Raw genomic sequence first — 18,162 nt, forward strand, 5'->3', positions numbered from 1 at the left:
GGTTTTATAGACCATTTGACACATTTTCATCATACTGGTTAACATAGCCTTCCTGGCATTTTCTTAGTTATTGTGTTAAGACATTTATATTCTACTAAGTTTCACATGTACCCTTGTAAGATGCACCACAGGTGTAATCCCACCAATCACCCTCCCTCTACAAATTCTCCCCCATCCATCCCCTCATCTCCCCCTTCCCCCTATTCCTAGGTTATAACTGGTTTATTGCTTTTATGCAAACGCCATAACATAGTTTCATAATAGGGCTGAATACATTGGATACTTTTTATTCCATTCTTGAAATACTTTACTAAGAAGAATATGTTACAGCTCCATTCATGTAAACATGAACGAGGTAAAGTCTCCATCTTTCTTTAAGGCTGCATAATATTCCATGGTGTACATATACCACAATTTATTAATCCATTCATGGATCGATGGGCACTTGGGCTTTTTCCATGACTTAGCAATTATGAATTGGGCTGCAATAAACATTCTGGTACAAATATCTTTGTTATGTTGTGATTTTTGATCTTCTGGGTATATGCCCAGTAGAGGGATTACAGGATTTTCATATGTCTGTAGGCCATTTGCCCGTCTTCTTCAGGAAAGTTTCTCTTCAAGTTCCTTACCCAGCCTGCGATGGGATCACTTGTTCTTTTCTTGCTTATACATTTGAGTTCTCTGTGGATTCATGTTATTAAAACTTTGTCGGAGTCATAACCTGCAAATATCTTCTCCCATTCTGAGGGCTGTCTGTTTGCTTTACTTACTGTGTTCTTGGAAGTGAAGAAGCTTTTTAGTTTGATCAGGTTCCAGTAGTGGATTTTTGAAGCTGCTTCAATTGCCTGGGGGTTCCTCCTCATAAAATACTTGCCCAGACCGATTTCTTCAAGGGTTTTCCCTGCACTCTCTTCTAGTATTTTTATAGTTTCATGTCTTAAGTTTAAATCTTTTATCCAGTGAGTGTCTATCTTAGTTAATGGTGAAAGGTGTGGGTCCAGTTTCAGTCTTTTACAGATCACCAGTCAGTTCACCTGGCACCATTTTTTAAAAAGGGAATCTTTTCCCCACTGAATGTTTTAATTGGCTTGTCAAAGATCAAATAACAGTAAGCAGCTGGGTTCATTTCTTGGTTCTCTGTTCAGTTCCAGACATCTACTTCTCTGTTTTTGTGCCAGTAGTGTGCTGTTTTGATCACTTTCGAATTATAGTATAGTCTGAATTCTGGTAGGGTGATTCCTCCTGCTTTGTTTTTTATTTCTGAGTAATGTCTTGGCTATTCGAGTTTTTTTCTGATTCCATATAAAACAAAGTATTATTTTTTCAAGATTTTAAAGTATGACAGAAAAGCTTTAATAGGGATTCCATTAAAATTGTATATTGCTTTGGGTAGTATGGACATTTTAACAATGTTGATTCTTCCCAGCCATGAGCATTGTACGTTTTCCATTTGTTAATAGCTTCAGCTATTTCTTTTCTTAGAGTTTCATAGTTCTGTTTATAGAGATCTTTCACATACTTTGTTAGATTAAATGCCCAAATATTTCATCTTCTTTGGCACTACTGTGAATGGAATAGAGTCCTTAACTCTTTTTTCAGCTTGACTATTGTTGGTATATATAAAGGCTACTGATTTATGAATGTAGATTTTGTAACCTGACATAATCCCTGATCACTTTTAAGAGTTTTGTAGAAGAATCCTTGGTGTTTTTCAGATATACAATCATATCTTCTGCGAAGAACGAAAATTTGATCACTTCTGACTCTATATGGATACCCTGATCACCTTTCTTCCCTAATTGCAGTGTCTAAAACTTCCATCAGAATGTTAAAGAGCATTGTCGACAATGGGCAGCCTTGTCTGGTTCCTGATCTGAGTGGAAATGATTTCAGTTTAACTCCATTCAATATGATACTGGCTGTGGGTTTGCAATAGATGGCCTCTGTCAGTTTAGGAAATGTCCCTTCCATACCAATTGTCTTAAGAGTTCTGATCATGCAGGGATGCTGGATATCATCAAAAGCTTTTTCTGCATCAATTGAGAAAATCATATGGTCTTTCTTTTCTAATTTGTTTATGTGCTGAATTATACTTATAGATTTATGTATATTGAACTTGCCTTGAGACCCTGGGATAAAACTGACTTTGTCATGATGTATAATTTGTTTGATGTTTTGCTGGATTCTGCTTGCAGTGCTATAAATTTCCATCTTAGGACTGCCTTTGTTTTATCCCAGAGGTTCTGATAATTTGTGTCTTCATTGTCATTTTGTTCCAAAAATTTGGCAATTTCCTTCTTAATCTCATCTCTGACTCAACTATCATTCAACATAAGGTTATTTAACTTCCATGTTTTTGCATGGGTACGCAGATTGCTGTTTTTACTGCGTTCAACTTTTATTTCATGGTGGTCCGAGAGGATGCAAGGAACAATTTCTATTCCTTTATGTTTACTGAGGTTAGATTTGTGACCTATGATGCCATCAGTTTTGGAATATGTTCCGTGGGCTGATGTGAAGTATGTGTATTCAGGTTTGTTGGGATAAAATGTTCTGTAGATGTCTGCTAAATCCAAATGTTGGATGGTTAGTTTTAAATCTAAAATTTCTTTGCTAAGCTTCTTATTGGAGGCTCTATCCAACACTGCCAAATGAGTGTCAAAATCTCTGATTATTATGGAGCTGGAGGAAATCAAGTTGTTCATGTCTGTTAGAGATTCTCTTATAAATTGAGGTGCATTCTGGCTGGGTGCATAAATATTAATAATTGAAATCTCATCATTTGTTACCCTTAACAAATATGAAGTGACTATTCCTATCCTGCTTTACTTTTGTTGGTTTAAAGCCTATTGTATCTGCAAATAGAATTGCAACACCTACTTTTTTTCTGATTACCATTTGTCTGAAATATGAATGACCATCCTTTCACCCTGTGTCTATACTTATCTTTTAAATAAATTCCCTGTCCACACCCCTTGAGAAATCACCAAAGAATTTGGACTCCTGGGGGACAGCCTCCAGACCTCAGAGTGAGAGTGGAGGGGAGTGCTGGAAGCTCAGAATTGCATGTCGAGTATATATGCATTTTTATACAGTTTTATGCCTGGCAGGAGAATGCCGTGGCACCCTAGTAGGGGAGGTATTTACAGTTTTTAGAGGGTCTCTCCCATGGAGTGTAGTGGGACGACCTTTGAACTCTGCTTATTTGTTTGTGGGGCATCCCGAGCTGTTCTCATGTGGGAGGGGACTCCCGTCTGCTTGGTGATGGATTTTTTACCTTTAGTTTGTATCCTTTTGGTCGCAGCTCGCCTCAGCGGGGTTGTTGTGTGTTCTTCAAACTTCTCTTTTGGTGAAGCTCTAATTCACCAGGTTACTTGCTAAATTTCTGTACTTTAGCTCTCCTTCTGGAAAGGAGCCTCTGTGGAAAGCTGGCTTCAGTCAGCCATCTTGTCTCTGCCCTCTGTTTAAAGCCTTTTGTAGCTGCAAATAAAATTGCAACACCTCCTTTTTTCTGCTTTCCGTTTGCATGGAATATAGATGACCATTCTTTCACCCGGAATCTATATTTATCTTTTAAGATAAGATGAGATTCTTTTATGTAGCAGATATCTAGCCTGAGTTTTTGTATCCAGTTAGCCAGACTGTGCTTCTTTAGAGGACAATTTAAACCATTTACATTAATTGAGAATATTGATAGTCCTGGTAGAATTTTGGGTATCTAGTTTTTCTAAAGACCAGTGGACATTTTTAATCCTTTTGCCACTGTGGAAGTTGGAATTTGATCAAAAGTTTCTGAGTGAGTTTACTTTTATGGTGGAGAAATGTGCTTGTCATTATCGAGGATAGGACTGAGGATATCCTGGAGAGCTGGTTTAGTTATTGCAAATTTCTTCAACATGTGAATGTCATTAAGGTATTTAATTTCTCCATCTTAAATGAAACTCATTTTAGCCGGAGACAGGATCCTGGTTCAAAAGTTATTTTGTTTTAGTAGATTAAAATTCAATGACCACTGTCTTTTAGCTTGAACATTTTCAGCAGAGAGATCTGCAGTCATTCTTTTATTTTTTTTATTAAATCATAACTGTATACATTGATATGATCATGGGGCATCATACACTCGCTTCATTAACCATTTGACACATTTTTATCACAGTGGTTAACATAGCCTTTCTGGCGTTATCTCAGTTACTGTGCCAAAACATTTACATTCTACATTTACCAAGTTTCGCAAATACCCCTGTAAGATGCACCACAGGTGTGATCCCACCGATCCCCCTCCCTCTACCCACTTCCCACTTCCTTCCCACTTCCCCCTATTGTTAAGTTGCAGCTGGGTTATAGCTTTCATGTGAGAGTCCCAAATTAGTTTCATAGTAGGGCTGTGTACATTGGGTACTTTTTCTTCCATTCTTGGGATACTTTACTAAGAAGAATATGTTCCAGCTCCATCCATGTAAACATGAAAGAGGTAAAGTCTCCATCTTTCTTTAAGGCTGCATAGTATTCCATGGTATACATATACTACAATTTATTAATCCGTTCGTGGATCGATGGGCACTTGGGCTTTTTCCATGACTTAGCTGTTACGAATTGGGCTGCAATAAACATTCTGGTACAAATATCTTTGTTATGTTGTGATTTTTGGCCTTCTGGGTATATGCCCAGCAGAGGAATTACAGGATTGAATGGCAGATCTATTTTTAGATCTCTGAGTGTTCTCCATATATCTTTCCAAAAGGAATGTATTAATTTGCATTCCCACCAGCAGTGCAGAAGTGTTCCCTTTTCTCCGCATCCACGCCAACATCTCTGGTCTTGAGATTTTGTGATATAGGCTAGTCTCATTGGAGTTAGATGATATCTCAAAGTAGTTTTGATTTGCATTTCTCTGATGATTAAAGATGATGAGCATTTTTTCATATGTCTCAAGGCCTTGTGCCTGTCTTTTTCAGAGAAGTTTCTCTTCAAATCCCTTGCCCAGCCTGCGATGGGATCCCTTGTTTTTTTCTTGCTGCTGCGTTTGAGTTCTCTGTGGATTCTGGTTATTAAACCTTTGTCAGAGATATACCCTGCAAATATCTTCTCCCATTCTGAGGGCTGTCTGCTTGCTCTGCTTACTGTGTTCTTAGCTGTGCAGAAGCTTTTTAGTTTGATCAAGTCCCAGTAGTGTATTTTTGAAGCTGCTTCAATTGCCCGGGGGGTTCTCCTCATGAAATACTCACCCAGACCAATTTCTTCAAGGGTTTTCCCTGCATTCTCCTCTAGTATTTTTATAGTTTCATGTTTTAAGTTTAAATCTTTAATCCAATGAGAGTCTATCTTAGTTAATGGTGAAAGGTGTGGGTCCAATTTCAGTCTTCTGCAGGTTGCCAGCCAGTTCAGCCAGCACCATTTGTTAAATAGGGAATCTTTTCCCCACTGAATGTTTTTAATTGGCTTGTCAAAAATCAAATAGCGGTAAGTAGCTGGATTCATCTGTTGGTTCCCTATTCTGTTCCAGATATCTACTTCTCTGTTTTTGTGCCAATACCATGCTGTTTTGATCACTATCGATTTGTAGTAAAGTCTGAGGTCTGGTAGTGTGATTCCTCCTGTTTTGTTTTTATTTCTGAGTAATGTCTTGGCCATTCGAGGTTTCTTCTGATTCCATATAAAACAAAGTAATGTTTTTTCAAGATCTTTAAAATATGACAGTGGAGCTTTAATAGGGAGTGCGTTGAAATTATATATTGCTTTGGGTAGTATGGACATTTTGATAATGTTGATTCTTCCTAGCCATGAGCATGGTATGTTTTTCCATTTGTTAACATTTTCAGCTATTTCTTTTCTTAGAGTTTCATAGTTCTCTTTATAGAGATCTTTCACGTCTTTTGTTAGGTAAATTCCCAAATATTTCATCTTCTTTGGCACTACTGTGAATGGGATAGAGTCCTTAACTGCTTTTTCAATTTGACTGTTGTTGGTGTAGATAAAGGCTACCGATTTATGAATGTTGATTTTGTAACCTGAGACGCTGCTGTATTCCTTGATCACTTCTAGGAGTTTTGTAGTAGAGTCCCTAGTGTTTTCCAGATACACAATCATATCATCTGCGAAGAGCGAGAGTTTGATCTCTTCTGACCCTATATGGATACCCTTGATCGCCTTTTCTTCCCTAATTGCGGTGGCTAAAACTTCCATTACAATGTTGAAATGCAATGGAGACAATGGGCAGCCTTGTCTGGTTCCTGATCTGAGTGGAAATGATTCCAATTTAACTCCATTCAATATGATATTGGCTGTGGGTTTGCTGTAGATAGCCTCTATCAGTTTAAGGAAAGTCCCTTCTAGACCAATTTTCTTGAGTGTTCTGATCATGAAGGGATGCTGGATATTATCAAAAGCTTTTTCTGCTTCAATTGAGAGAATTATATATTCTTTGTTTTTTAATTAGTTTATGTGCTAAATTACATTTATAGATTTACGTATGTTGAACCAGCCTTGAGACCCTGGGATAAAACCAACTTGGTCATGATGTATAATTTGTTTGATGTGTTGCTGGATTCTGTTTGTTAGGATCTTGTTGAATATTTTTGCATCTATATTCATTAGTGATATTGGTCTATAATTTTCTTTTCTTGTTGGGTCTTTTCCTGGTTTGGGGATCAGGGTGATGTTTGCTTCATAGAACGTGTTGGGTAGTCTTCCTTCTTTTTCTACATTTTGGAACAGATTGAGTAATATAGGTACTAATTCCTCTTTAAAGGTTTGGTAGAATTCTGACGTGAAACCATCTGGTCCCGGGCTTTTCTTTTTAGGGAGGTTTTGTATAGTTGATGCTATTTCTGAACTTGATATGGGTCTGTTCTACATTTCTACTTGATTCTGGTTAAGTCTTGGAAGGTGGCGTGCTTCCAAGTATCGGTCTATTTCCTTCAGATTTTCATATTTCTGAGAATAAAGTTTCTTGTAATATTCATTAAGGATTTTTTGGATTTCTGATGAGTCTGTGGTTATTTCGTCTTTGTTGTTTCTGATTGATGATATTAGAGATTTTACTCTTTTTTTCCTGATTAGGTTGGCCAGAGGTTTATCTATTTTATTGACCTTTTCAAAAAACCAGCTTTTTGATTTATTGATCTGTTGTATTATTCTTTTGTTTTCAATTTCATTTAATTCTGCTCTAATTTTGGTTATTTCTTTTCTTCTACTGGGTTTGGGGTTGGAATGTTCTTCCTTTTCCAGTTGCGTGAGATGTCCCATTAAGTTGTTAACTTCCTCTCTTTCCGTTCTCTTGAGGAAGGCTTGCAGTGCTATAAATTTCCCTCTTAGAACTGCCTTTGCAGTGTCCCAGAGGTTCTGATAGTTTTTGTCTTCATTGTCGTTTTGTTCCAAAAAATTGGCGATTTCTTTCTTAATCTCATCTTTGACCCAGCTATCATTCAGCATAAGGTTATTTAACTTCCATTTTTTTGTATGGGTATGCAGATTCCTGTTGTTACTCAATTCAAGTTTTATTCCATGATGGTCCGAGAAGATGCATGGAATAATTTCTATTCCTTTAAATTTACTGAGGTTGGACTTGTGACCTAAAATGTGGTCAATTTTGGAGTAAGTTCCGTGGGCTGATGAGAAGTATGTGTATTCAGTTTTGTTGGGATGAAATGTTCTGTAGATGTCTGCTAAATCTAAATATTGGATGGTTAGGTTTAAATCTAAGATTTCTTTGCTCAGCTTCTTTCTGGAGGATCGATCCAACACTGCCAAGGGAGTGTTGCAATCTCCAACGATTATGGAGCTGGAGGAAATCAAGTTACTCATGTCTGTTAGAGTTTCTCTTATAAATTAAGGTGCATTCTGGTTGGGTGAATAGATATTAATAATTGAGATCTCATAATGTTGAGTATTACCCTTAACAAATATGAAGTGACCATTCTTGTCCTTCCTTACTTTTGATGGTTTAAAGCCTACTGTATCTGCAAATAAAATTGCAACACCTGCTTTTTTGTGAGTAACATTTGCGTGAAATATGGATAACCATCCTTTCACCCTGAGTCTGTATTTGTCTTTTAAGTTGAGATGTGACTCTTGTATGCAACAAATATCTGGCTTGAGTTTTTGTATCCAGTCAGCTAACCTATGTCTCTTTAGAGGACAGTTTAAGCCATTCACATTGATGGAGAGTATTGATAAGTCTGGTGGAATTTTGGGTATCGAGTTTTTCAAAGGTCCAGTGGACATTTTTAATCCTTTCACCAGTGTGGAAGTTGGAGTTTGATCCAAAGTTTCTGAGTGAGTTTACTTTTGTGGTATAGGATTGGGTTGGTCATTGTGGAGGATAGGTCTGAGAACATCCTGAAGAGCTGGTTTACTTACGGCAAATTTTTTCAACATATGAATGTCATTGAAGTATTTAATTTCTTCATCATAGATGAAACTCAGTTTAGCTGGATACAAGATCCTGGGTTGAAAGTTTTTTTGCTTTAGGAGATTAAAAGTTGATGACCAGTCACTTCTGGCTTGAAAAGTTTCAGCAGAGAGATCTGCAGTTATTCTAATATTCTTACCTTTGTACGTTATAGTTTTCTTTCGCCGGGCTGCTTTGAGAATCTTCTCTTTCACGTTAACTTTAGTGAAGCTAATTATGATATGTCTGGGGGATGACTTACTGGGGTTGAATCGTGCTGGGGTTCTGAAGCTGTCTGCTATCTGAATTTCAGATTCTCTAGGCATGTCTGGAAAATTTTCTTTCATAATTTCATGCAGAAGGGCCTCTGTGCCCTTGGAGGCGACTTCTTCGTTCTCAGAAATTCCTATAATCCTTATGTTGCTTTTTTTCGAATTATCTGAGAGTTCTCTGAGTGAGTGATCCGTTTTTGCTCTCCATTTCTCTTCCTCTTTGAGAGATTGGGAACGTTCGAAGACTTTATCTTCAATGTCAGAAATCCTTTCTTCTGCTTGCTCCATTCTGTTACTGAGGGATTCTACTGTATTTTTCATATCTTTGAGGGCTGTAAGTTCTTGCTTCAGTGTTTCTAAGTCTTTGGTGGTTTTGTCTTCGTTAAATTCTTGAGACAATTTTTGAATTTCTCCTCGAATTCCTAATTCCATTTTATTAATCTTGTCTGCAATCCAAATTCTGAATTCGATTTCTGACATCTCAGCCAGTTGTTTATGAATGGGATCTTCAATCGCATCTGCCGTATCTTTTCTTGGGGGGTTGATCTATTCTGGTTCTTCATGTTACCAGAGTTTTTCCGCTGATTCCGCCCCATGGTTATTTTACTCCCTTTGGTTTTTCCCCTGGGGTTTTATCGAGGGCCCGTACAGTGTTGTGGCCTGAGAAACTGGGGCCCTGTCTGGTGTGGTGGAGCAAAGTGGTTCTGTCTTGCTTTCAGCTGGTTTCTGTTCTATCCTATTGCAACTTCTACTCTGGCTTGAAGTCTCAGCTGTGTGGAAAAATCAGCAATTAAGTCACCCCGCCTGCCCACCTCTGGCCCCAGTTGGAAAAGGAGAATCAAACCTTCCTACAATCGCACACCCAGGGCACCGCCTGAAAAGTCCTCAGTCTATTAGCCCAGTTCGAAAGGTCCAAATCAGCTGTCTCAATCGGCACTTGTCTCGGGTGGGAGAGTTCAAGAGGTCTCTGGGAACTGGATCACAGGGGCCTGGTGACTCCTCTGACACGGCTCACCCCAGTGCAGCGTGGAGTCAGGAGGAGCCACCCAGCAAACAGAGCAGTCTAGGAAGGTTGACGTCTCCTTCCCCACTTTGCCCCTCCATCGGACCCAGTCACTGGTATCTCTGCAGATAGCTAACCCAGTTGCCTGCAGTGAACAGACACTCCAGGTGTTTGCACCTGCCTGAATCACAAGGAAGTCTGCCAGGCCTCCGCAGACTGCTGCTATCTAGCAGGAGGAGATGGGGCCTGACATCTTTGAGTGTTTGATGCAGGTGATGGGAAGGAGGTGTTCACTCAGGCTTAGCCCCGTCCCTGATGGATGCTGCTAACAGAACAGAACAGAACAGACAACTTTGCGGGGTTCTGTTTCTGTTCCTGTCGAAATCGCCTACAGAAGACGGGCTGTTTTGAGTTCAAACGTCTTTGCTGCTGGAGGAGATTTGCGTTCGAACACCTCTCTGGGTCGGCCCCGCCCTGGAAGCTTCCCAGGTTTGTGAGCCGTGTCAGGAAATCCCCTGCTCACCGGTGGCCTCTTCTGGTTGCCCAGGGAGACAGGGGGTGTGGCCTCAGAATATCCAGAAGTGAGCGTTCTGCCATTAAAGAAAAAACGGCTGTTGATCTACCTCCAGGGAACTGCTGCTCTGGTGTGGGCACTCAGGCGACCCTTTTCTCCTCTGTCCCGTGCCCCAGAGTCAGCACTGAGCGGCCGCAGTTTGTGCTGGGTCCACACTCCTCAAGAGATCCCCCAAGAATCAGAACTGTTGGGGGATGGGCCCCCAGACCCCGATTGGGAGTGTGGGGGGGAAGCTAGAGTTTCATTCAGTTTTACGCAACACTACGGCCTGGGAGGGCTCCTGTACTGCACCGCAGGGAAGTGCCGCCAAGGCTTGATTTCCCCTCAGCAGAGTGCCCTCTCCTGGCTCACGTGTCCCAGAGTCAGCGCTGACCTGACGCAGCTCAGGCACTGTGCACTCCTCTTGAGAAATCACCCAAGGATCCAAACTCCTGGGGGATAGGCCCTCAGACCCCGAGTGAGAGTAGGGGCTCTCAGCTCTCAGGGGGGAAGCTAGAGTCTTATTCAGTCTTGTGCCCGGGGAGGGTTGCTGCACTGCACCGCAGGGAAGTGCCGCCAAGGTGTGACTCCCCTTCAGCCCGGTGCCCTCTCCTCACTCGCACGCCTCAGAGTCAATGCTGAGCAGTCTCAACTCGGGGACTGTCCACTCCCCTTGAGAAATCACCCAAGGATCCGAATTCCTGGGGGACAGGCCTCCAGACCTCAGTGGGCGGGAGGGGAGCACCGGGGATTCAGGGTTGCCGGCAAAGGATTCCCAAAGTTTTATTCAGTTTTATGCCCGGCAGGAGAATGCCACGGCACCCCAGTAGGGGAGGTAGGTCCAGTTTTTAGAAGGTCTCTCCCTGGAGTGTAGTGGGAGGGCCTTTAATTTCTGCCCGCTTGTTCAATTGTGGGTCTCTTGAGCCGGTCTCATGGGGGAGGGGGACTCCCGTCCGCTTCGTGGTGGATTTTGTACCTTTTGTTTGCGTCCTTGTGATCACAGCTTGCCTGAGCGGTGTTGATGTGCGTTCTTCAACTTTCTCTCTTGGTGAGGCTCAAGTCCACCAGGATACTTACTAAATTCCTGTCCCTTAACTCTCCTTCTGGATGGGAGCCTCTGTTGAAAGCTGGCTTCAGTCCGCCATGTTGCCTCCCTCTTGCAGTCATTCTAATTCTTCCCCTTGCAGGTTATTATTTTTTACCTCTAGCTGCTTTCAGAATTTTCTCCTTCATATTTACTTTAGTGAAGTTAATTATGATGTGCTTGGGGATGTCTTATTCGGATCGAGTCGTGCTGGGATTGTGAAACCGTCTGCTATCTGAATTTCAGAATCTCTTGGCATGTCTCAAGAGTTCTCTTTCATTATCTCATGAAGAAGAGCCTCTGTGCCCTGCAAAGCTACTTCATCATCTTTTGGGATCCCTATAATGCAAATATTGGTTTTCTTTGAATTATCCGTTCTCTCAGAGAATAATCAATTTTTATCTCCACTTTTCTTCCTCTTTGAGAGTTTGGGAGCTTTCAAAAGCTTTGTCTTCAATGTTAGAAATCCTGTCTTCTGCCTCTTCCATTCTGTTACTGAGGGATTCTACTGTATTTCTCATATCATGGAAGTTTGCCACTTCTTTTCTCAATGTGTCCAAATTTTGGGTGATTTTGTCTTTGAATTCATTGAATTCCTGAGACATCTTATGTATTATTCCTACAATTTCTAACTCTAACATACTTCTATTCTGTTGATCTTATTTGCAATCCAAATTCTAAATTCGATTTCTGACATCTCAGCCATCTGTTTGTGAATGGGATCCTGTGGTTGGCCGGTTTCTCATTCTGTGGGGGAATTGAACTGTTTTGATTATTCATGTTGCCAGAGTTTTTTCACTGATTCCACCCCATGATTGTTTTTCAGTGTTTAGCTAGATGAGGAGGTAACATGAAATTGGATTGGGTTTGTGGTTGACCAGCACTTCACCAAGGAACTGGGACTGGTGCCTGAGCTTTTCCTCTACAATTTTGCAAAGGACCTGTACAGTACTGCAGTCTATGACTCTAGAGGCCTGCTTGGTGTAGTGGGGGTAGGTTTATCTGTCTTGTATTCAGCTAATCTCTGTTCAAAACTAGTGAATCAGTTACTCTGGGTTGCAGTCTCAGCTTTGGAAAAATACAAGCAACTATGACAACACTTCCCCCACTGGTAATACCTTGAAGAGGAAAATCATACCTTCTCACTTCAGCAAAACTGGGGTACCACCTTGCAGGGTCCTCACGTGATTTGTCCAGTTCAAGAGTTCCATGCCAATTGTCTCAAATAACACCCACTGTCTAGCTGGAGAGTTCTAAAGGTCTCCAGCAAGTAGATATTAGTAGTATTCTGGTAGCTCAATTGTGGCTTGAGCACATCTGGTGCTCTGAGGAGTCAGAGAGGCCAGTCCAGTAGGAGGTTTGGAGCAAGGGAGTTGATGCCTCTTTCCTCACCTTGCTCACCCTTCACCACCGGACTCTGGTCACCCCAGTCTCTGGTAGCCCCACCGGCATTCTCTGTTAACCTAGTCTCTGTGGCCCAGTTATGTCAAATCAGCAAATGTTACAGGGCTATGTGCCTGCCAGAGTCAAAGTAAGGTCCCTGCCTCCTCCTCGTGGTTACCACTGTCTGCCACCATCCAGCAGGATAAGCTGAAATATGCCTGCTTCTGTCACTCAATGGCAGCTAATTAAAGTTCCACCTGAGCTCAATCTAAACTTGTAGATATCCGGACAGCAAAATATTTTCTCCCTCATCCAAAACACCTTTGTTGTCACTGTTCTGCAGCTTTGGTATCCCTATAGGGTAAGGTCTGGTTCTCTCTTGCAGACCACAGAGTTGGGGAGATGACTCTCCAAAATTAGACCCCAGCAGGATCACTCTATTAATGCTGATGTTGGGTGGGAGGCATTTCTTCTTGGGTTTGTGCACCTCAGCAGTTTCTGAGCCTGCACCCATAGTGCGGAGACCCAAACCTTTGTTCACTGCTGAGACACACTTTTTATGGACCAGGTCAGTCACCTTTACCTCTATGTCTTTTTGTACAGTTACTGGATTCACAGATACAGCACAGCTGTACTGCCTCCATCTGTGCAATGCCCAGTCCTAGACAAGAAGTGCAGAAATTCTGGTTTCTGCAGGGGTTGGACTTCTAGACTTCCAGGCAAGGAGGGAAGGATAGACTGGAGGTTCAAGGTGGCAAGGAAAATATTTGTTCAAACTTCCTGCCAGATAAGGGAATTCCTGGGCTCACAGCAGGGGCTGTCTGGAGAAGGAGTCCCAACTCCCAGGAATTCCCTCCTGTGGAGTGAGGAAGTAGAGCCTCAATTCATTGCTCATTACTAGAGATACCACAGCAAACAAGCAACTCTCTTAGGGGAGTGGGCCACATGACCTCTTTTGGATGAGATGTGTACCTGAAATTAGTTTCTTTGGAGTCAAAGCTTGCCTCATCAGGGAATATGAGCAATTATCTATCTCATCTCTCAGCTTGGCTCCTCACCTTCGGCCTTGTTGGGTTCTTTCTTCCCATTATCTCTTCTTCTGGACTGGAGCTTCTGTTGAGAGCTGGCTGCAGTCAGCCATCATCCCCCATTCCCCCTTGTTCTTTTTGAATGTAAACATTGGAGTTAGGGAAAGTAGCTGACCTGAGGATTTAGCAAAACACAAAACACGTTGAAACCAGACGAGCAAGTAAACAGATAAAAAGGCTACCAGACACACAAGCACAGAGATGCACGGACAATCGGAAACACAGACATACAGACAAAAAACAACTACAACGAAAATGATGATAATCATAAAATAATTGAAAAAAAAAAACTCTAAAAATCTGATGTAAGCACTCTCAGCAACCATAAGAAGGGAATAGAGGAAGAGGGAAAGAAAAAAAGATAGTATTAATAAAAAAGTTAAAAAAGAAAAAAATTAAGAAATTAACAATAACTTATCCAAGAAATGGATGAAAAAATAGAAGAAATAATGAAGACACCAACCTTAAAAATATTACATATATATATATATATATACAACTATATATATGACGTAGGGGTCAACTTTAGTAGGAATATATTTATATTGCAATATACTTTCTGGACACCAGGTGGCGCTGTGAGTGGTTCCTAGGCTTATATCTGATTCAGAGTTTACATTGTTACCACCAAAGCACTGTACCTGGCCCATAGGGAGAGGTGCCTGAGGCTGTAGCCATTTCTGAAGTTTCAAAATATGTCTGTTTCCTAACTGTTGCCTAACCTCTGCTGTTCTGTTCCAGATGGCACCCCTATCTTACCTCCAAACTTGGTGCAGGAATCCACGCTTCACCAATCTTTCTACTCAGCTCCCAGTTTCTCCACAAACTGGAAACTGCAATTCTCTGTGGGGGAGGGGCTGGTTGCCCCTGGCACCAGCTGCCTCAGCAGTGGCACTGAGATCCTTCCGTCGCGGCTCAGGATCACACTCTGAGTCCAGCAATCCACCAGTTCGCCGCACACCCTGAAATGCCAGTCCACACCAATACTCCCCACCAGGAATGGTCTGTTCCATTCATTCACACCTGCTGTTCTGGGAAAAGATGCCTGCCATTTCTGACATTTAAAAATGTGTCTGTTTCCCAGGTGGGATCCTTTCCCCTTAATTCTCTATGGGGCTGCCTAGCCTCCTGTGGCTCCTAACGGCACCCCTTTCTGGTCACCAAATTTTGCTCAGGAGTCCACACTTCACCGAAATTTCCACCAAGCACCTAGTTTCCCCACGAACTGGGAACTGCAGTCCTCCATTTGGGAGGGGCTGGTTGCTGCCACCTCCGGCCTGCCAGCAGCCAGCCACTGTCACCACACTGGCACCAAAATTTATCCAGCAGAGTCCGCGGCTATGGATTACACCTCAAATACAGCAATCCACCAATTTGCTGCACACCCCTAGTTGCCTATCCACATCAACACTCCACACAGGGAAAAGATATAGCCCCCTCACTCTCACCTGATGATTTGGGAGAGATGGGCTAAACATCTGTCCTGTCTGCCATCATGCTCCGCCTCCTCCATCCTTTAAAATTTTAAAGGTAGTCATATGATGTTCATATTGTTTTCCCCTTGAGGGTATTGTGGACTGAGTGGACTATCAGTCAAAACAACAGGAAAGAATCCTGAAGTATCTTCAAAAGTAAAATCTTCTGTTTTCCTACCTTCTAGTAAAGCCTTCATGACACAGGTTGTAGAGGAATTATTTGTACATGGAGTTGCTGTAGGCACTGTTGGTGGAGTAGTATTTTTCATAGTGAGATTGCTTAATCAATCTTCTAGTTGTTTAATTTGAGTTGCCATAATGGTAGGAGAGGTAGCTTCCCTTTTCTTTATGTTTCTGCTACCTAATTCTTCCTCTGAGGAGGAATCAGGAGTTTTCCTTAGATCTCTGATCTGCTTTTTTTGTTGCATTCTCCTTGTCCCCTTGTTTCTCACTAGTAAGTAGAGGAGGCAACAGGTGAGAAGGCACAGGGTCCGAAGGCTCATATTCTCTCAGAGTTTTTTCTTGCCTCTTATTGTCTTCCTCTGAGTGAGTTTTATGCACTATAACATTCCCTTCCTCATCAGTTTCTGACTGTAGAGGTTTCAAGGCTAAAGTAATTAAGTTACATAGTAACCACACCTCCAATGGTATCATATACCCCCAATTGATGAGCTCTATGGAGAGCTCTCACAATCAGTTTCCAAACTTTTATGTTAAGAACTGAACTTCCTGTGGGCTGGCACCAATAACAATATTTCTTGACATGTTTAAATAATTCTTCAACAACTTTTTATTTCACTTTCACTCTGGGTGACTGTAATAAAATCTTTAAAATCTGGAGATATCATGATTCAATGGAAGGGGAATTACCCATTGCTGCCCTGTAATCTTCCCCTTGTTGTTTGCTGAAGGTTTAAATTACCCTTAGTGTTATTTCCCCTTTGGTCCATGGCCTGGTCCAGATCCTGCCAACTATGCCAGATGTCGCAGCCACATGAGAGAATCAGGCAGTATGCAGACTGACAGTACATGCTGCAAGAGGTGAGGCTCACCAAAGGTGCAGGAGAGCCCCAGACAACTTTTGCAGTGGTCTTTTATTGAGAGGTAAAACAAAGAGTGGCAATAGGGTATGTGCTCAAGGAAATGATCTCCAAAGGTGGCAAGTGCTCAAGGATATGATCTTCAAATGTGGGAAGTGGGTATGTGCTTAAGGAAATGATCTCTAAAAAGACAACATGCAATTTTCTCCACTAATCCTTCAAGGAACTGCCATAAAATACTTACTGTTTAACATCAGCCTTACTACCACAGGACCTATCTTTGCTCCCCTGGGATTACTGAGTTACTTGTCGGCTTGCCTCCAAGTGATAAGAGATTTCCAGCCTTGCCAGGACAATGTCTTGTTCTCAGCCATTCCTACGATGAGTTCTGAGACTGGTGACTGTTATAGTAAGCGTGATGTTCAATCCTCTACATGTTAGTGTAAGCATGATGTTCAATCCTCTACAGTGTAACATAAATATCTGGACCCTTATATTAATTTGCAATACAAAACTCAAAAAAGATAATATGCAAGTTATTTCATAAAATAAGGAAATAAGAAGGTAAACCTAGGACAAGTTTGCATACATACAACAAATATCAGTTTACTGGAATCAATGTCTCTTCTGTTCTCTTCTCCCTACTATGTGCTTTGAAGGCTGAAGAAACAGACTGAAAGACAAAGACCTGAAATAGTATATCATCCAAGTAGTACTCCGAGCTGAGATTATATGTGGAATTTGTAATAGAAAATATGTATTTCTTTAATGATTAAAGATGATGAACACTGGGGCTGCACCTGTGGCTCAAAGGGGTAGGGCACTGGCCCCATATGCCGGAGGTTGTGGGCTCAAACCCAGCCCTGGCTAAAAACTGCAAAAAAAAAAAAAAATGATGAGCATTTTTCATGTGTTCATAGACCATGCACCTGTCTTCTTCAGAGAGGCTTCTGTTCATGTCTCTTGCCCACAATGAAATGGGATCACTTGTTCTTTTTTTGTAACAAGTTTGAATTCTCTGTGGATTCTGGTTATTAGACCTTTGTCAGAAGCCTAACCTGCAAATATCCTGTCATATTCTGAGGGCTGTCTCCTTGCTTTACTTACTGTGTTCTTGGCAGTGCAGAAGCTTTTTAGCTTGATCAGATCCGAGTAATGTATTTTTGGTACTGCTTCAATTGCCCGGGTTGTCCTACTCATAAAGTATTCTCCCAGGCCAATTTCTTCAAGTGTTTTCCCTGCACTCTCTCCAAAAATTTTCATAGTTTCATGTATTACATTTAAGTCTTTTATCCAGTAAGAGTCAATTTTTATTAAAGGAGATAGGTGTGGGTCCATGTTCAGTCCTCTACAAGTCACCAGCCAATTCACCCAGCACCATTTGTTAAATAAGGAACCTTTCTCCCAATTTATATTTTTGATAGGCTTATCAAAGATCAAATGACAATAAGTATATGGGTTCATCTCTTGGTTTTCAATTCTGTTCCATACATCTACCTGTCTATTTTTATGCCAGTACCATGCTGTTTTGATCACTATAGATTTATACTAAAGTCTAAAGTCTGGTAGTATGATTACTCCTGATTTGTTCTTATTTATGAGTAATGTCTTGGTTATTTGATGTTTTTTTCTGTTTCCATATAAAATGAAGTACTAATTTTTCCAGATCTTTAAAGTGTGACAGAGGTGCAAGGAGGCAGAGCAAGATGGCGACAGAGTAACAGCTTCCTTGTATCTGGGCACCGTGAGTCTGGGGAGATAGGACTCCAGGCATCTCTGGCTGGTGGGATCTGCCTATCATCACCCCTGCGAGGATACAGGGAGTCAGCAAGAGACTTCAGGACCCCAAGAGGAGGACTAAAACAGTGGAAA

Source organism: Nycticebus coucang, chromosome X, assembly GCF_027406575.1.
Source record: "Nycticebus coucang isolate mNycCou1 chromosome X, mNycCou1.pri, whole genome shotgun sequence".
Lineage (NCBI taxonomy): Eukaryota > Metazoa > Chordata > Mammalia > Primates > Lorisidae > Nycticebus > Nycticebus coucang.